Genomic DNA, 16,747 nt, shown 5'->3' with positions numbered 1-16,747 from the left:
CGTTTGGCGGCAGATGCGTTACTCGATCACCAAAAGCGTTACGCGATAGACAAATGCGTTACGCGATCGCCAAAGCTTTACGCGAACGGCAACGATCCGTCTTTTTTGCGTGGGAGCAGGAACGTAGCAATTTCTTTTTATTCATAAAAGAAGAATAAAACAAGAGAAAGAAGATATGAACTATCCAAAACCAAAGCCAAAACAATTCCACTATCACGTGCTCATTCTTAAAACACTAATCCTGCAGGTTAACAGATCATTTCCCTAGTTTATCTAGTAACTTTAAGTAAATATGGTTGGTCACTGGGAGTGCACTTAATTTAAGTTAAGCCTAATAATCGATTTATTATGAAAAACAACACATTTTTTAATCAAACCAGCGCCTTCGGACCCCTTTTTCGAGCAGCACGGCTCGTAATCGTTCGCCGGTTTCGGGTTCGGGCGCCACGACCACGTGGTTCATTCAAAGTTGCTTCGTTGGTCGGTGAGGAGGTTGATCCACGACCGCCCGCGACACTCGGTACGGTTCAGTGATAGCCAGCCGCCTGCTAGTGGCCGTCTTCTCCAGCAGCATCCCACTCGGTATCGCGTGTTGAAGTGTTCGTTATCGTGCAGGAAGCATCAAACACCTGACAACATACCGGCCGTTATCAAAACGTAAGAATAAGTTTTGATAGAAATCGCATCTCTCGCGTGTGTGTGCCACCCATCCGTATTTGCATCCGCGATTGACCAGGTGATGCCGTGGAGTTGCGAAAAAGAAGAAGCGCACAGACAACGCGTTTGCTCGTGTTTGTGGCCGGCGTTCTGAATAGCGGGAGGCTGTTGTCCGTGTGGATGTGTGTGGGTTTTGGTGTTTGGCAGGCTCATCGTATCGAGAAACGCGGTCGGCCGTTAAGCCAGCTTCAACAGATCCACCACCACCACCACCATCATCATCAGCGCCTTTCGGCCCCCAAAAGCCGAGAAATTCTGCTCGGCATTGTTGTCAGTGTGTCCATATCTTCAAGGCGTCGCAAACAGAGCCGAGCAGCAGCCCAGGGTCAGGTGGGCTTTTCGTGGTTTGTTTTCCAGCGGTTTTTTGTTGCAATTTTTGTGGCCAAAGAAAAATCGAATTCTCGATGGTTCCATTGTGTGTGGCATAGTTACCATTCATCATCATCATCATCATCATCATCATCAGGTGGAGCAGTGAACCGGTTACCGGGTTACCAGAATCACTTGATTGTTGACGAAGGTGTCCAACGATAATCATCTCTCTCTCTCTCTCTCGGGGTGTCAGTTCGAAAGTGCATCGTTGAAGTCGTTGAGACCACTGTCGTTTCTCCGACTCCTCGACAAGTCGCCTCATACCAACCAACCCAACCTGCCCCTGCCTACCTGTCCCCGGGGGTACCACGGGTGTGCCCTTATGCGTGATGCAAAACAGCATATGAAAAGCATATGAATGTGATGAGGGAGGAGTGAAGCTGGTGGGTTTCCGAATGTTGTGTTATGTTTCGTGCCCTCGTGTGCTTGACAAGTGTCCGGTACACCGGGAAAAGAGGGGTCGTCGGCATTATTGTCCGTGCCTGGTCTGTGCTGTCCGGTTGTTAAAGGCGAAGGTACACAACGAGGCAGCGGCAACGGCGGCTACGGCGGCGAAGGTGGCTCCGGGCACTAAATGTTGACGCAGAGGGTCATAGAGAGTGAGAAGGGAGAAAGGCCTGAAAGAAGTGTTGCATGTTTGCGCGAGTGAGAAAGCATATTTATGTTTCAATGCGTGTGTATGTGTAGCGGAGTGTGGGTGTGTGAGTGTTTGTGTGTATATTGAAGCCGTGCCTCCTGTTTGGCCGCATTTCCGGCATCGAAAGCGGGATTTAATTTTTGAAATTAATTTTCCATTCATTTTCCCCGTTCCCGTGCAGTGGCCTAAATCGAAATCTAAAATATCCTGAAAACGAAACCGGATACGTGCGTGTGTGTGTGTGTGCGTGTGTTTGTCGGTGTGTGATTTATGTTTTAGTGTTTGTTTTGACCTCTGTTACGCCCCTCGTCGTTCGAGTCTCGGCCTACTACAAAAATCGTGTACTGTCCATCAACGAGCAGCCCAAAGAGCGCCGACTACCAACTGAAGGTAAGTGCAATTCAAGGATAGCTTCGATTGGGGAGTAGCCTCGGTGTGTTGCTGGGACTCATTGGAATTTCCAAACTCCTGGCCATCGGTCGCTGGTGCGAGAATTCACAAGTCACCACCACGCCATCGACGAGCAGCGCATGAGAAATGACGCATTGGATGTATACCGGTGCCGCGTGAGTGACACACATTAAATATTCGTCACCCCATCCCTCTCGTTCCTCCCCCATCGAACACCAGAGCACGACCAAATGTGGGGTGCCGTTCGCTGACCAAGAGCTAAGAGCCGCTAGGCGACGAACTAGTTTCTCGGTTGGCAAATGGAGAATGGCGCCGTCGTCTGAAATGACTGTGTGTGACTCAGTCGGTCGAGAATGGCGTGCATTGAGGTGTTTTTTTTCTCCTTCGAGGAAAACATTCGTCCAGTGAGGTCCAGGTCCAGGTCCCCAAAAACCTAACTCACTCACTCGCTCGCTGGCTGGCATTCGGTCGATCCGTTCGGAATGGGGGCTTTTATGGCTTGTTGTGTGTTTATGCGCTGGATTTTTGGGGGGCTAGGCCCTGCTTTTAAGAGAGGGGTGTCACGTTCTATGTCTCTGCACACGCCACGCGCGCGCACACCACCATTATCGTGCAAAAAATGCCATCGACGCCGCCACCGCCGCCGACGACGACAGACCGTTGCGATGGCGCTTGTTCGAAAGTCATCGCGTGCTTCGTGCTGGCAAAAAGAGCATAAGTAAGCATAAAAACGGGCTGGGTGTGTGTGAAGGCGCAGGCGATGAGAGGCAACATAACTGTCGTACCTTCGCCACCAGCCCTGATGTTCGATCGGTTGTCGTTTGTTCGGTGGTGGTTTTCGGTTGATTAGCGGCAAGAGCATTTTCTTTGGCGCGCTGCCTTTGAGGTTGATATTCAAAGTAGGCTACCGAGAGTAAGGTAACTAGCCTACTAATCTGAGTCAGATGTGTTGGGCTAGCAATTCGCTCAACGGTTCAAATTCAATTTAAAAATCGAATTATGCCACAAATTGTTAAGTCCACCAACCATTTTTAGTTGATAAAATTGATAAAGCAGCGGCATTAAATTTCTGGCATCAAAATTGCATAGTGTGGACGTCAGAAAATACAAATTATCACCTTTTATTGGCTCAGATTCTCATAATCTGGACAAGGGTTGAAAAATCCTTCCAGTTCCGCGTAATTCTGCCACGACATTCAGCATAAGAACGGCGAGACTTTACGCACAAGCCCAAGACACAAACCCCGCAAATCGTCATCATCATCATCATCAGCAGCAGCAGCAGGATCGATCGTTGGGGGAACCCGCGGTCGTTGTTGCTGTGTGTACTGGTGTGGGTTAAGCCCAACGCGCGCGCACGTTCAACCTCCCCCCATCGCGAAGTCCGTTTCACTTCGAATGCACAACGACGACGACGACGATCGAAGATGCCAAGCGACGACGCGACCACCCTCTCCTCCTTTCGCGTGCGGCGGTTGTGTCTGGACACCACCACCATCGGCTGCGACCCCTTTGGACCCTATGCTAGGGGCTTTTTTTTTTAAACGCTTTTTATGCTCCTCCAGCAGGAAGAAGGGTTCCGTGTCGCCATGCTCATGGTCCCTCCTCGCCCTGGTGACGATGTTGTGTGTTGTGTGGTGTGTGAGGATGATGATGATGATGGTGATGATGATCATCGTCGACCACAACCACCGCCTCGTATCTGTGTGTTGTTGTTTGTTTCGCCTCGAGCTCGATTTCATTTTGTTATTCCTTTCCATCATTGGAACATAAGAACCGCGCCACGGACACACACATACACACACACACGTAGGTGGTCACCAACACACATTCACGCACACATTCGGTTGCGGGTTTGCATGCTGTGCGGCTGGTGGACTGCATTCCGGGCGGTTACGAAGGGGCCTCCAAAGAGCAACGTGGATGAAGAACAGGTAGGAAAGGAAGGAGGACGGTGGGATGCCAGACAGAGAGACAAACTACGCATCATGATAGAGCGTAAAAGAGAGGGAGAGAGTAACCTAAAGGTGAACACAACCACCACAACCACCAGCAGCAACAGCAGCAGAAGCAGCGCAACGAACGTGTTTGGCTTCCAACCACCAACTCCACGCACCACGCCGAGAACTTGTCTGTCCAGTTTGTCCGCCACCCCTTCTCCCGTTCACCTCGCACCCTCGCCGGTCTTCACCGTCCACCGCGAGGACGTTTGTTGCGTGTTGTACGGAGCGAGGCCGCGAGATGAGTTTTTGCCTTCCCAAGTATGTTGGGCCTGGGCCTAGGACTGGGCCTGGGCCGGTTCCACCGAGGATGTATGCAGGGTGGCGACCGTTACATCGTCCGGCACGTCGCTGAGCTCCTATAGCTTTATGCTTTTGGAGGCGAACATATACCGACGAATTTGGACATTTAAATGCGCTGTTGGAATGAAAATGGAAAAACTCGTTCGCTGCTCCGTTCGTTCGTCCGTTCGCTGATCCTGAGGCTGAACAACACTGCATTGTTGCGTTGTTGCGACGCCATCGCCGCGAAAGCCTTTGATCGTTTTTCCGATTGGTACGCGCGCGCGCCTGTCCAAGGCCAATGGCCGCGGTGCCGCGTTGCCGAGGTTCCCTACACTCCTTCTCTTCCTCCTCCACTGCGCCACCATCATCATCATCCTCGCGTGGTCGATGTGCAGTGAGGCGTGCAAAATTTGTTTATCGCTCAACAACCTCCCCACGACAGAGGCGGCGGCGGCGGCGGCCTTGCGTTGCTATGTTGTTGACCGCAGGTTGCGATGGTTACGCGAATGGCGTAATTGATGTGGCAGTGAAATGAAACATATACCAACGCGGACGGCGCCATTCCCCCAACATGGCTGAATGGGTTTTGGATGAAAAGAAGAGGTCGGGACTGGTCGCAACTGTTTCCACTGGCGGGCGCCGAAAAGATGAAAAACAATTTCGGGGAGAAAAAATCCCTTTTCCCAAGTGCCACGAAGCGACCAGAGAGGAGAGAATAAATACTTTGCATCGCCGAAGAACCAACGAACTGAAGTGAAACTGTCAACTGTCGACGACGGGCTTCGTTTTCGGCCTCAATCTTATGTTTAACATGGGTCTCACCAAACACCACCACCACCACCGGTGTGGACGCTTTCACCTCGATCGATGGCCGTGTGACAATACACGACGTCGCCAAAGACGACACAACAACAGCAGGAAACCGGCGAAGACGAAGATCGACGGGAATCGGGAACCACTCGAAGCTCTTGACACATTAGCATTAATCGGTCGCGTCGTATCGATGGCCTCGGTAGGGCCGCTGTATGCTGCGGTGGTAGCTTTCCCCGCATTTGTAACGATTTGGAAAGCCCCCGAAACGATACGATTTACGGTTTACCAGGTCCGGTTTCGTGGATGAGATGATCACGACACGACAGATGAGAACCCTCGTGGAGTGTGTCAATAAAAAAATATATCGTATTTTCTTTAACGTAAAATGATGAAGTAATCCCGTATTAATGAAGGACTACTTCATCCCATAACAATCGCAATCAGCAGCGCGGTGCGGCACGGCGAGGGAGTCGTAAAATTTATAAAAAGAAAAACCTCAAAAAGAAGTCCTTCCTCGAACAACGCCAATCGGATGCGGATCACGTTCCGGTCCCGGAGTGCGCGCGCGCGTGTGTGTGTGTGATCGCACCTGTTTACGCGCAACACGTTTCACACGCGGACGGAGGGGATGCAGGACACTTTCTTTCCTTCCACCAACTCCCGAGGGTCTCATTTTCTCCTTTAATACCCGCATGATATCCATCCTTACCGGTTGACGCGGTTGGCGGTAAATAAATGACCACTTCAGGTCCGAAAATTTCGGTGGCACACCAGTGTACCCGCGGGCTTCTGTTGTCGTAGAAAGCCTTGCCCTGAACTGCGTGTCTCGTGGGAAAATAGCGAGAATATTACGGAGAAAAAGCGAAGTGGATGGACTGATAGCATAGCCGTCGAGCTATTTTATAAAATCTTTTCAAAGAGGAGAAATTGAAAATGTCCAAATCGGAAAAAAGGTGTGAAAGGACATCCGTGGCCACCGTGGAGAGTGGGTTGGGAGTTGGCTGTTTTTCCACCAATGCCTTACTTCGATCCTCGAGTTTTCGGCCAATCGGTCGATGGCGCAGGAGAACCGAAGGCTTTATTGGATATTTTGTGGTTCGTTCCCGGCATGTTGACCATTCAATTCAATTAACATCATTACATTGCGGCATCATTCGATTGGCCTTCGCTACGGCGATCGAATGTTGTTTAAAATTTGCTTGTTTAAAAAACATTTTAAGCCCCTTGTTACTGGTTGATTTGATTGGCGAAAACAATCCCCTTTTTGGTGTTGCATAAACCGCCAAAATGATTTATTTACAAGCTTTTGATTACACCGTTTATCAACTTAATTGGATTTGGGCCGCTTAATTGATTATGGTCAGCAGCAACAGCAGCAACAGCATTGTTTAATAATTTTATGAGAATTTAAAGAAACACACAGCCGATTATTGTGCCGCATACAATGCTCTAGCCACCAGCAGCAGAAATGAACCTTTAAGTGACCGGTTTTGATTGATCATTCCGGACACCTTCCACTTCGGTTGGCCACTTAGCGTTTTCCCACCGTTAATGTGCCTTTTTTTCTTGACGCGTCCAGGCAATTCCCATATTAATTACCGTCGAGTTTACAATGCGCCCCCCAAAAGAGGCCATTTTATTGCAAATTACCCGGTGGTGCATTCGCAACGTTGCGAGACCGAGACCGGGTATCCCGTGGTTCCCGTTGGTTAGCTGTTCCGGCAATATGTCCACACCGTTCAAAATGCTTTCCGATTGAACCGGAAATCGTTGAAACACACTCGACCATACCTCGGCTCGTCACAAATCGTATTCGGATATTAAAAGTCGACCAACACAAACACAATATGCGCTCCCCTTAGGGGTTCCCGGGACAGCCGGAACAGCCGGAACAGCCGGAACAGCCAAATGAATGAATATCGTCCGTTGCTTGTTTGCTGCTGATGCTGATGTTATGCCATGACCAGGAGCAATAGCAACCGGCAAAGGATGCGCCGAACGGAAACGATCCGTCCGAGCGACTATCGGATCGGAAAATTTCGTATCTTCCGGCACCGGTGTGTGTGTGTGTTCAATTGTTTTTCCTGACCTCGGTCTCGGTTCTCGCTGTGGCCGTTTCGTTCAACCGTTGTTGGTACGATAGCATCATCATCGTCATCGTGACTGGAAGCTCATATTTCGTTGCAATTTCGCGGACCACTTCACCTGCCCGGTACAGCAGCTGAGCAGCCTTCCCAAAGCATAGACAAGGCATCGATAGACTCATCGTTTTGATGGACAGTTATTAGAATTTTGGTCGAAATATCCGAGAACGGAGAAGAGGAGCTTCTGTTGCCCGCGGCTACATCCGGGACATCATCTCGAGTTCGGGGGAGAATCAAATAATTTCTTCGACATTAAACATGATTTTGGGAAACGACCGAGAGTCCGGTCCATTCCGTTCGAAAGTTTATTGTTTTTTTGTTGTCATCTTCTTTCGCTCCTCCCGAAAGATGTTGTATTTATTTATGCAGCCCGGGAGAGGGGTGGTCCTGTGGTGGTTTCTTTCAGCAAAAAACTCCACAAATAAAACACACAAAGAACTCCAACAATCCTACGGCCGATCACAAAACGACAGATGAACTGTAAGGATCCAAATCCAACGACCACCCCCGGGAGGGGATGTAGACTACATACCGTTAGGTTGCTCGCTTTTGCAGTTGTTTTGGTTTTTTTTTGTTCCACCAGCTGGACACCAGATCAGCCGCTAGCAGCAGTGAGTGACTGGAATATTAATTTTCCGTTGACATTCCCGTGGCATCCCCGTTCAAAAGGTCGTTCCCGGTGTATGTGTGTGTGTGTATAATGTACTGTTCACCGATGATACACAAGCACACAGGACACAAAAGTACCGCGCGTGTACCGGCCTCTCGTCGTCGTCGTCGTCGTCGTCGTCGTCGCTATGTTGACGCAATTGGTTTGACTCAATTTGTGCATTTGTACCGGGAACTGGCAAACATCCATCCGGTGAACGGTGAACGGCGCAATCGAGCCCAAACAAATTGGGCAAACTCCTCCTCTTCGCTCCCACTTTTGGGAGGTTTTTATGTAATGTTCCGCTTTTTTCCCCGCTCGTTTTTATGCAAACGCATCGATTGGCGAGGGATGTTAATTATTTTTCCAAACATTTTGCGAAGCGAAACAACCACCGAAATGTTATCGCCGCCAACGATCGTTTGAGGTTCACACGCCGGCTCGTGTCGCTTTTTAGGGGCACTTTCGCGACGACATTTATGCTCCCTGAGGGCTCCCGAGGAATTTCAAGCATTTCCGTCATCAGTAGCGGCGGAACAGGTGATTGATTCCGTTTCAGCTTCGGTATTCGATTCCCCCGGGTGGGATTGCTGGTTGGTGTCTATTTGGTGTTATCTTATGTGCAGCAGGGCTACCGTCGGTTTGATCGAAGATCGGAGGTTCCATTCGCCTTGAAATGTGCCAACAGTGTCGCTGGAACGAAAGTTTGCTCAGCTGCAAACACAACGTCGTACCGCCCGGAGGCAAGATGCCATGGAGGAGGGCCGACGATTGACGAACACGATAACATGTAGCGACGCTGTCACCGTAAGACAGATCGTGTCGTCGTGAGCGTGGATTGGATGTTGTCCGTTGTTTCGCGTGCGCGTGGAAAGCGACTTTTCGTCAATCCATCTTTTAACCAGATTCCCCCCCAAAAGGGTCCGATTTCGTGGTTTATCTTCTGGTTTACGGTCAGGTCAGGGCCTGCTTGATCATTTTGTAGCCCACGTGCAGCATTCTTCACTCCACATTTTACCATAAACTAAGGGAAAATCCAATCACTAAAAGTCGATTAGTCGACGAGTCCCCTTTCGGTGGCAAAATGTCACTTCCAGTCCAGTTAATGCCCTTCAATCAGGCAATTGCTTCCATTCGCCAGCGAAAGGGATCACTGCCTCTGGCCGCTGGCATAATGAAAAGCTGCTACTGCTGCTGCTCCTCGTCTTAGCGCCTCGTCAGCCAAGAAACCAATAAAACAAATCCGATTAACGATTTAGTGTATAATTGAGGCCGGTGGAGTGGTGAAGCGGTGAGCGGTCTTATTAAACCCCCCAGCGACCGGGACCGTTGCGACGGTCTCATAATCTCGTACCACTGCCAGAGAAGTGTCCCGTCCCGTTTTAGACGCCGCCGTCGCTTTAAGACGCTGGAACGAGGAGCAAAAGTTTGGGTTCGCATCTCGCGTGGTTTTTGGGATCCGCTGGCGACTGGCGACTAGCGACTGACGGTTTGGAGTGTGTTTACTCGTCGCTGATTGCGCTGACCGTCGTTGCTCGTCGTAAGCTTAGGCGACCAGCAGCAGCAGCGGCAGCAGCAGCAGTAGCAGCTCGGCTACTAATTGGGATTCGTCGTTTTGACGCGACTGCAACCGACAATTCGGACTTTCGGGGTTCTTCGTCGGTGGTTTGGAAGCCGTTTCGTTGACTTTTCGTTGTCCTCCGACCTTTGGTGCACAATTTGTGGTTTCACGCGTCGACTCGATCAACCAACGAACCGGCGTCGCAGCAGAAGACGGTTGACGTCTTTGTTGTTTTTTTTTGTGTTTTTCGTTATCGTCGCAAAGAAAGTTTTAGCGAGGGAGTAGCCAGTGGCCGGCCTCCCCCACTCTATTTTAACCTTTCGCAGCAACGGACAGGCGCTGATGGCCACGCTGGTCAGCTCGAGCGATGGGTGGGACCAATGCTTTAAAACTTGGTCTTTGGTGCCAACGAGGCATCATCCGACGGCGGAGCAGAACAAATAGATGGTCTCGTGCGGCCAGGCCAGATCCTCGCTCTTGTGGGTGTCCATTCCAAGGAACTGAGACCCCGAGCTAGCACGATGACGCACATCTAGGGGTCGTCCTTCACTTGGGTTGCCGGTGGCCCACACACACCTCAAGACACTTTATCGCCATCGTCGTCGTCGTCGTCGCCGTCTTGGTCGTTGTTGGATTAAGGTTTTTGGAAATTAGACACATTTTTCGGTACCGTACCGGCGGTGCCCGTTGTTTGGATTGTGTGCGCACACCAAAGAAACCAAAAAAAAACGGAAGATTCGGAGATGGCCAATCCATGGTGCTGGACCCGAAATGGCACAATCCGTGCTGCTCGCGCTGCTCGTTGCTTTTTTCTGAATAAATATTTATTCAAATCCGTTTTCCAATACTAATACTAAAGGGCCTAATGAATATTGAAGAGCGAAGAGCGTGGTCCGAAAGCACTCAGCACGACCGGGCCCGTCGACACCGGGCCAGGCAGTGACAGTGAAGTAGATGTACGGGTTGGCCGCCGTTTTGCCGGCTTTGCTCGGTAGCAAGCAAGGTTTTCTCGCCTTTTTAAATATTCCCTTTGAGGAGTGAATCGATTTTTGCGGATTCAAAGAAGCAACTTTTGTCTCCCCCACTCCCGTACCCGTCTCAGGTGTCCTTTCAATCCTTACAGCTCAACTCGCTTACGAACAAACCCGTCGGATAAAGTCGCAATTTAGTGTCCTTTTGTCCCGTGCAACTATTGCTTTCGGTCTGCGGACCGGTGGGGGCGATGGAAGGAAACGGCGCTTTCACAGTCAACCAATTTCCCAGTAAACAGTGTCACCTTTCTGGTGGTAACAACCACCCTACCCTTTCCTCTCACCGACCCTACTAAACTCCACCTCAGCAATCAGCAAATCACCCTTTTTGCTTCTTCCTTTTGGTTGAACAACGGAAGGAAGATTTTCCCGAATGAACTCGACCTTCGAACCCAAATCTTTGGACCCTACGACTCCCCTCAATTACTTCTCTGTTCCTGTGCCGCCACGGTCAGGAGCGGAAAAGAAAGAAAAAGCAGAAAAAGAATCTGGTCTGGAAGGGGCGAGAGCAGAAGAAGAAAATAGGGAAAAAGAAAAAGGATTCCAATTGTATTGGTTTGACAGGAGGGTGGTGACCCTTGGCTGGCACCTTTGCTGGCCGGAGTCCTCCCGGTTCCGAAGTGCCAACCTGTTTGCTTTTCCGGTGTTTTTTTCTTCTTCGAAGATGTTTAGGTCAGCTCGATATCAGCTGCTTTAGCGTCGAAGTTGGAATGCCATTCCAGGGAGCATGGAGTGTAGCTGCCTGGTAAGGATATTGGTTGTTGTTGAATATGCGATCGATTGTTATCGATCGTCACTCCATGAAATGAAGTCACTAACCCCCCCGGGAAAGATATGTTTTCGTGTTTTTTTTTTCGTTTCTCCGCAACATTCGCAGCACGTCAAGCAAACCATTGAGTGGAGTTCAATGAAAAGCCAGCGTGTATCCACCTTCCAAGCATCTCAAATCAATTGCAGGGGAGTGGTGGGTTTGGCAGAAAAATCTGCCACCAAAAATGGCTATTGCTCCGGTGTCATACACAGTAGCGCACCGGCGTTATACGTTTATAACAAACAAGAAGCCCGGCGGCGAATATCAGAAGTGAAGCCGATCATAAGAAGTGAGAAAATGTGACACTCGCCCTCCGCGGTGCTACACCTTAGTCGGCGCCATCACCGGCGGATTGTGTGTGGACCAGCATTTTGGACCTGCTTATTGACGGAAGTGAGCTGCTGCTGCTGCTGCTACTGAGCCGCGGCATTGAATCGCGTTTGCCGCTCTAATAGAATATTTATGCTCGCTTCGTTCATTTTTCTTCCCCTGTCCCTGGCCTCCCGAAAATTCCGAATTTTCTCGCTCGCTGATTTTCCATCACTTACACACACACACACCCCCGCGGCGGACCGACGCCTCCGGGGGGATGGGGAGTAATCGTTTTTCAGTTTGGCATTTTAGTATTTTTTTTTTATTTTTCGCGCGAAAGAAAGAACGAGATTGACGTGTTTCTTTTCGTTCACTTTTCACTTGGCTTTTCCTTTCGCCTTTCCGCGTTCTCCCTTTGTCCTTCCTGCGACCGGAGCAAACGTCCATGTAGGGCGGCCAAGGCATGTAGCAGATGTGCTGTGGGCGGTGGGGGCGTTGGATTGGGTGCGTCATTTGGTGTTTACGGTGGCTGAATGTTGCTTCTTCTCCCCTTACGGGGTTGTTGTTGTTCGCCGATTCTTGCTGGTAACTTTTTTGCTTCACCGATTTGTTCGCGAGTTTTCACGTCACCTCCAAAGGGGAGTGGGTGTTCGGGGTAGGGGGCGGGGATGGGAGGTGATTAATGATGGATGAACGATTAAGTGATTTTAATTAACGATACCACGCACACGTCCGCGTTGGCAGTATGAGCAACGGCGAAGCGCCAAAGAGGGAGAGAGAGCGAAAAGGAACGAGAGAGGAGAAGCAAAACGTAGAATTAATCAAATTGTCCTTCGATCGCAAGATTGATCGAACGCTTGCCACCCACGGCCGTGGCATGATGATGATGGGTGGTGGTGGAGGTGTAATGGTAATGATGATCAATGTTTGGTTTCGTTCGAGCATAAAAATGTGTTCCCGATAACATTAGCTTGGTTGGCAACATATTGGCAAATGAAACCATCATTCAACGGAGGAGGCGATGATTTGGCGAGTACATCGCAAACAGTCATTAACGGTGAAGAGTAACAAAAAACGAACACATTTCCGCCCTTTGCTGATTGAAAAGTCGCTGATTGAAATGCGATCACAATCAGTTACTGTAATGCTAACACAAAACTAACTGCTAAAAATGAAAATTGGAAGGGGGAAATTTTACGGAAATCTCAAACATGAAAATGACATTACTCAAAACACACACACACACACACACGTGCGTGATGGGGGAATGCTCTTTCCCAAAAGCCGGTGCCAAATACCACTCGTAATCCACTCGCAATCCTTCTGATGCCTCTTCGACATCTATGCTCTGCCACCACTGGTGCTGGCAGGTGTTTTTCGTGGAAAACAACACCTTTTACACCGATTGTTGGCCCATTTGTGCCAGCAGCGGCGGTCTCGTAGGCGGTCTGGCGGGCCAGACAGACAGTCAGACAGACAGACATACCGGGGGCGATGGTTCGATGTCCGACAGGTGGAGAATGTAATTGAAAATCAATTCTAATGCCAGCCAGCCTCGTGCATCGGCTTTCCATTTGCTCCGCTGTTCCGGGTATTCATTAGTTTGAAATTTCCCACCATCATCCCTCCGTTCGGCAGCTCGGAATGCTGTCCTGTATTTAGGGATGACGGCAGCACAGCTCATCGGGGAACTCTTTCGTTTGATGTCGTTGTCACCGGAAGCTGGATCGGCTGCGGTGGCATTCGGTTTCGGTTGCATTCCCTGGTTGCAAGTGCATGGAATGCCTCCATTCGGAGCCTTTGATTAGTTCCATCGGACCGACAGTAGTATCATCGGAAATCAATCGACGGAATCTGACGCAGGAATTTGTTCCCTGTCGCAATCCGAAGTGATGACAGTTCATTTCACTTTTACGCAAGTAATTATCTGAGAAGATTATCGCTGCTCCATTTGCGATAGCGTGTTTGTTTGGACAGCTCATTTCGTTAAGGTGTGGTGTAGAGAAAAGCCCCTCTTTCCCCGGGCACTTTTACCAGCTAAACCATTTCCCATTGCACTTTGGTTTTTTTTTTTCACTGGAAACTCGCCAGCAACGAATGGGGCCACGCCAGGGGAAAGCAATTGTTAGGTTCGGCGTGACGTTTACTCTCATTTTTCACCGACTGCAGCAGTTGCAGCAGGCGCTGCAGCGCAATTCCGAACAGTCACAAAGTGCACCTTCACCGAGTGCGCGACTTTTCCGATTACCGCGAAACCGCAATTTTCACCGCCTGCTTCGTTGTCGTCGTCGTCTTCGTCGTGGTACATTCGCAAGAAGCGTTCCCTGGAAGCGCTCAGGAAAAGCTCCGCCGGAAAACGTGGCTACTATTGGCCACTTTTTTTTTGGGATGCTTCCCGCTGACCGGCTAACTGCGCATTGCGTGCCAGGGGGAAAAACGCGAATATTTATCCAATTTCCATTCGTTTACGGACCCCGGGCTGGCAGACGGAACGTTTGCCAGCGTCATCATTTTGCCATCATCTTGCCAACCGCCACCAATTTCCATTCACCACCAGCGCCAGACCAGAGGGACCGTTCCCTTCCCTTTCCCCCCCGTGTGTCCCAGAAAGTGACTAAATGCTGGTCCTGTGAGGTTCCCGTATGGTGCCCGTGGCCGGATCGTGATCCGGCGGAATGGAGCAGATGGAATGGACCGTGATTATGAACTATTTCGCGCGGGAATGCGTTTAATGAAATGCAGAAAATGGAAAATAAAAAGAGAAAATGGCTACCGGCATGATGATTCCTCAGGACTTTGCACTTGGTTCCCTGCGCTGTCGCGATGCTGATGGCGATGATGATGGCGATGATGATGATGGTGGGCCCCCGTTAGGCGATGGAACTTGACAAAACGGTTTAATATCTGTCGACTGCCGACTTGATGGAGTAAGTGAGTGGAATCCAATATTTCCAGTGCTTACTGTGCTTCTAAAAAAAAAAGAGAAAAAGAAAGGGAGAGTAGGAGAAAGATTTTCCTTCCCTTTTTTATGGCCGCTAGGTAGCAATAGCTAGCGGTTATCGATCGATCACCATAAGCAAGGAAAAGGCTTGGTTCAATCTGATTGTGAAATTTACATTTTGATAACCGGCATGTATCGATTGCAGGGCATCAGTATGCGCTGGGTGGCCTCCTACCCATGGGACCACCCTTTTTGGTAGATGCGACGTCGTATCTCGAAAGCATCGCCATTCAACCGTCTCCTATTGCCATTATCCACCCGTTTCACGCGCGCTCGAATATCTCAGCTAACGTTATCTATCTCCTGTTAAATCTGCCGCTAACGAGAGCAATAAAGATAGACTGGTGACTGGTGGTGATCTATCGCAGTGATCCACGGACCGTAGCGTTGCATAAGACGCAGCGCTTCCAACCTTCCCTCTCTCGTCTTGTGTAAATGCAAATACAACTTGAAGGCAACTGCGCGTGACGCGTTACAAAAAAAAAACGGGGAAAAAGGCAGACAACAACAACAAAAAATGGAAAAGAAAAAAAGGGAACAAACTGACATCACAAACAAACACACCAAATCCAGGTCACGGTCACTGCCAAACAATGAGTTTTCCGATTCCCCGATGCTGCTCCCATTTCGGCCCCCCAAAACTCGTCCGACCGAACGGACTCGCAGAGGGTGGTTGGCTGACTAACTGGTACTGAAAGGGGTTTTTGACGATGGATCGATGCAGCGTAGCCTCTAGCGTGACGTCGGCCGACGTCGGGCGTCGTCATGCGGTACAATGAGAATGGTTGATGACACACAGCACAGTGTGCGAGTGTTCGCGTGCAACATTAGATCCGAATGGTTATTCGGATGGCCGCTCACTACGCTGCAACCAAGTGTTTCGGAGTGTTTCGTGGACCTTGGGACCTGCGCTGATAAGGCAGCACAGGACAGCGAGTGATGCAGTTACTCATGTGGCTTCATTTGACATTTCGTGGTCAGCTTTCATGCTGTGGCTGTACGAACGATTGCCCCTCCCGGGGGTGTTTTCGACGGATAGCACCGTTTGCAATATGTGCGTATAGGCAGTGGGGATACGAAATCACGGCCCCACCACCAGTCGCGACCTTACGATGAATGACTGCAGCAGGTAAGGGCTGCAGGCCCTAAGGGCAGTTCATTATAGCTTATTGCCTTTCCGTGGAACAATGGAAGGATAAAGCATTAGCGGAAGCTGCTGCTGCTGCCGCTGCTGGTTCTGCGTTGCGTGTCGAGCGCACTAGAGCGTGAAATGATGTTGGCTGGAGAACACTTCCAAAAGTCCTTCTCTTATCAGTTTGTACCATAAGGCTACCGCCTATGGCACAGCACAACGGATATCCACCGTACGGACGATATTATGATTTTAATACCTTCACCTCTGCCATCATATCGCCCTGGAATGTGTTTTCATATTTTCCATCCATTGGTGTACCGGTTATGCATAGGGATGATGATATTGTTTGCTCACCTCTCTTCGCACTGTTAGGGTTCGATCACTTAATTGTGAACGGTAGTGCAGCATCGACAGAAGGGCTAGATAGAAGACGAAATGCATGCAGCAAGAGTGCTGCCTCATCGTGTGTGTTTTACACTGCCCACGGTTCTGTAATTTGGCGCGAAGCTTCGTTGCACCGGCTCTACAGTCTCTGTTGTACGATGAAGGATCATGATGCGCCACGACGACCGGTGGCTCGGCTCGGTGTACTCGATCGATCAGCTGTACCCGGAGATGGATTGTAGTTATAATTAAACTCAGATTTTGTTGCATTTTCAAGTAGTTTGCGGTCGCTCGGCCACTGCAACTGTAGACGATCGATGGACGGAGAATGGTTCGCAATGCATATTTTAGAGAGGCAACTGCTGGCTGCTGGTGAGTCTTCTTTGAGTGCTTCGTGCAAGAAGAAACCTTTTCTCGTAGCCGGAAGCTATGCGGTGCTGTTGCACGTACACACACACCCTCTCTCTCTCTCTTGTTCCATAGT

General features: G+C 49.9%; 1 protein-coding gene across 3 annotated transcripts in view; it reads left to right on the top strand.

Annotated features, from left to right (window-relative positions):
• Positions 1 to 487: 487 nt before the first annotated feature.
• The window catches only part of LOC125948827 (myb-like protein AA), an 82,006-nt gene continuing 65,746 nt past the window's right edge, over positions 488 to 16,747 (top strand). For all 3 annotated transcript variants that reach the window (XM_049675294.1, XM_049675293.1, XM_049675292.1), the window contains exons 1-2: positions 488 to 657; positions 1,908 to 2,116. The gene's annotated coding sequence lies outside the window, so the exon portion shown is untranslated. The remainder of the gene's footprint in view (positions 658 to 1,907; positions 2,117 to 16,747) is intronic.

This window comes from Anopheles darlingi, chromosome 2 (genome assembly GCF_943734745.1).
Source record: "Anopheles darlingi chromosome 2, idAnoDarlMG_H_01, whole genome shotgun sequence".
In the NCBI taxonomy this organism is placed as follows: Eukaryota; Metazoa; Arthropoda; class Insecta; order Diptera; family Culicidae; genus Anopheles; species Anopheles darlingi.
Note: the sequence above shows the minus strand (reverse complement) of the source record. Positions and strands in the feature narration are given on the sequence as shown.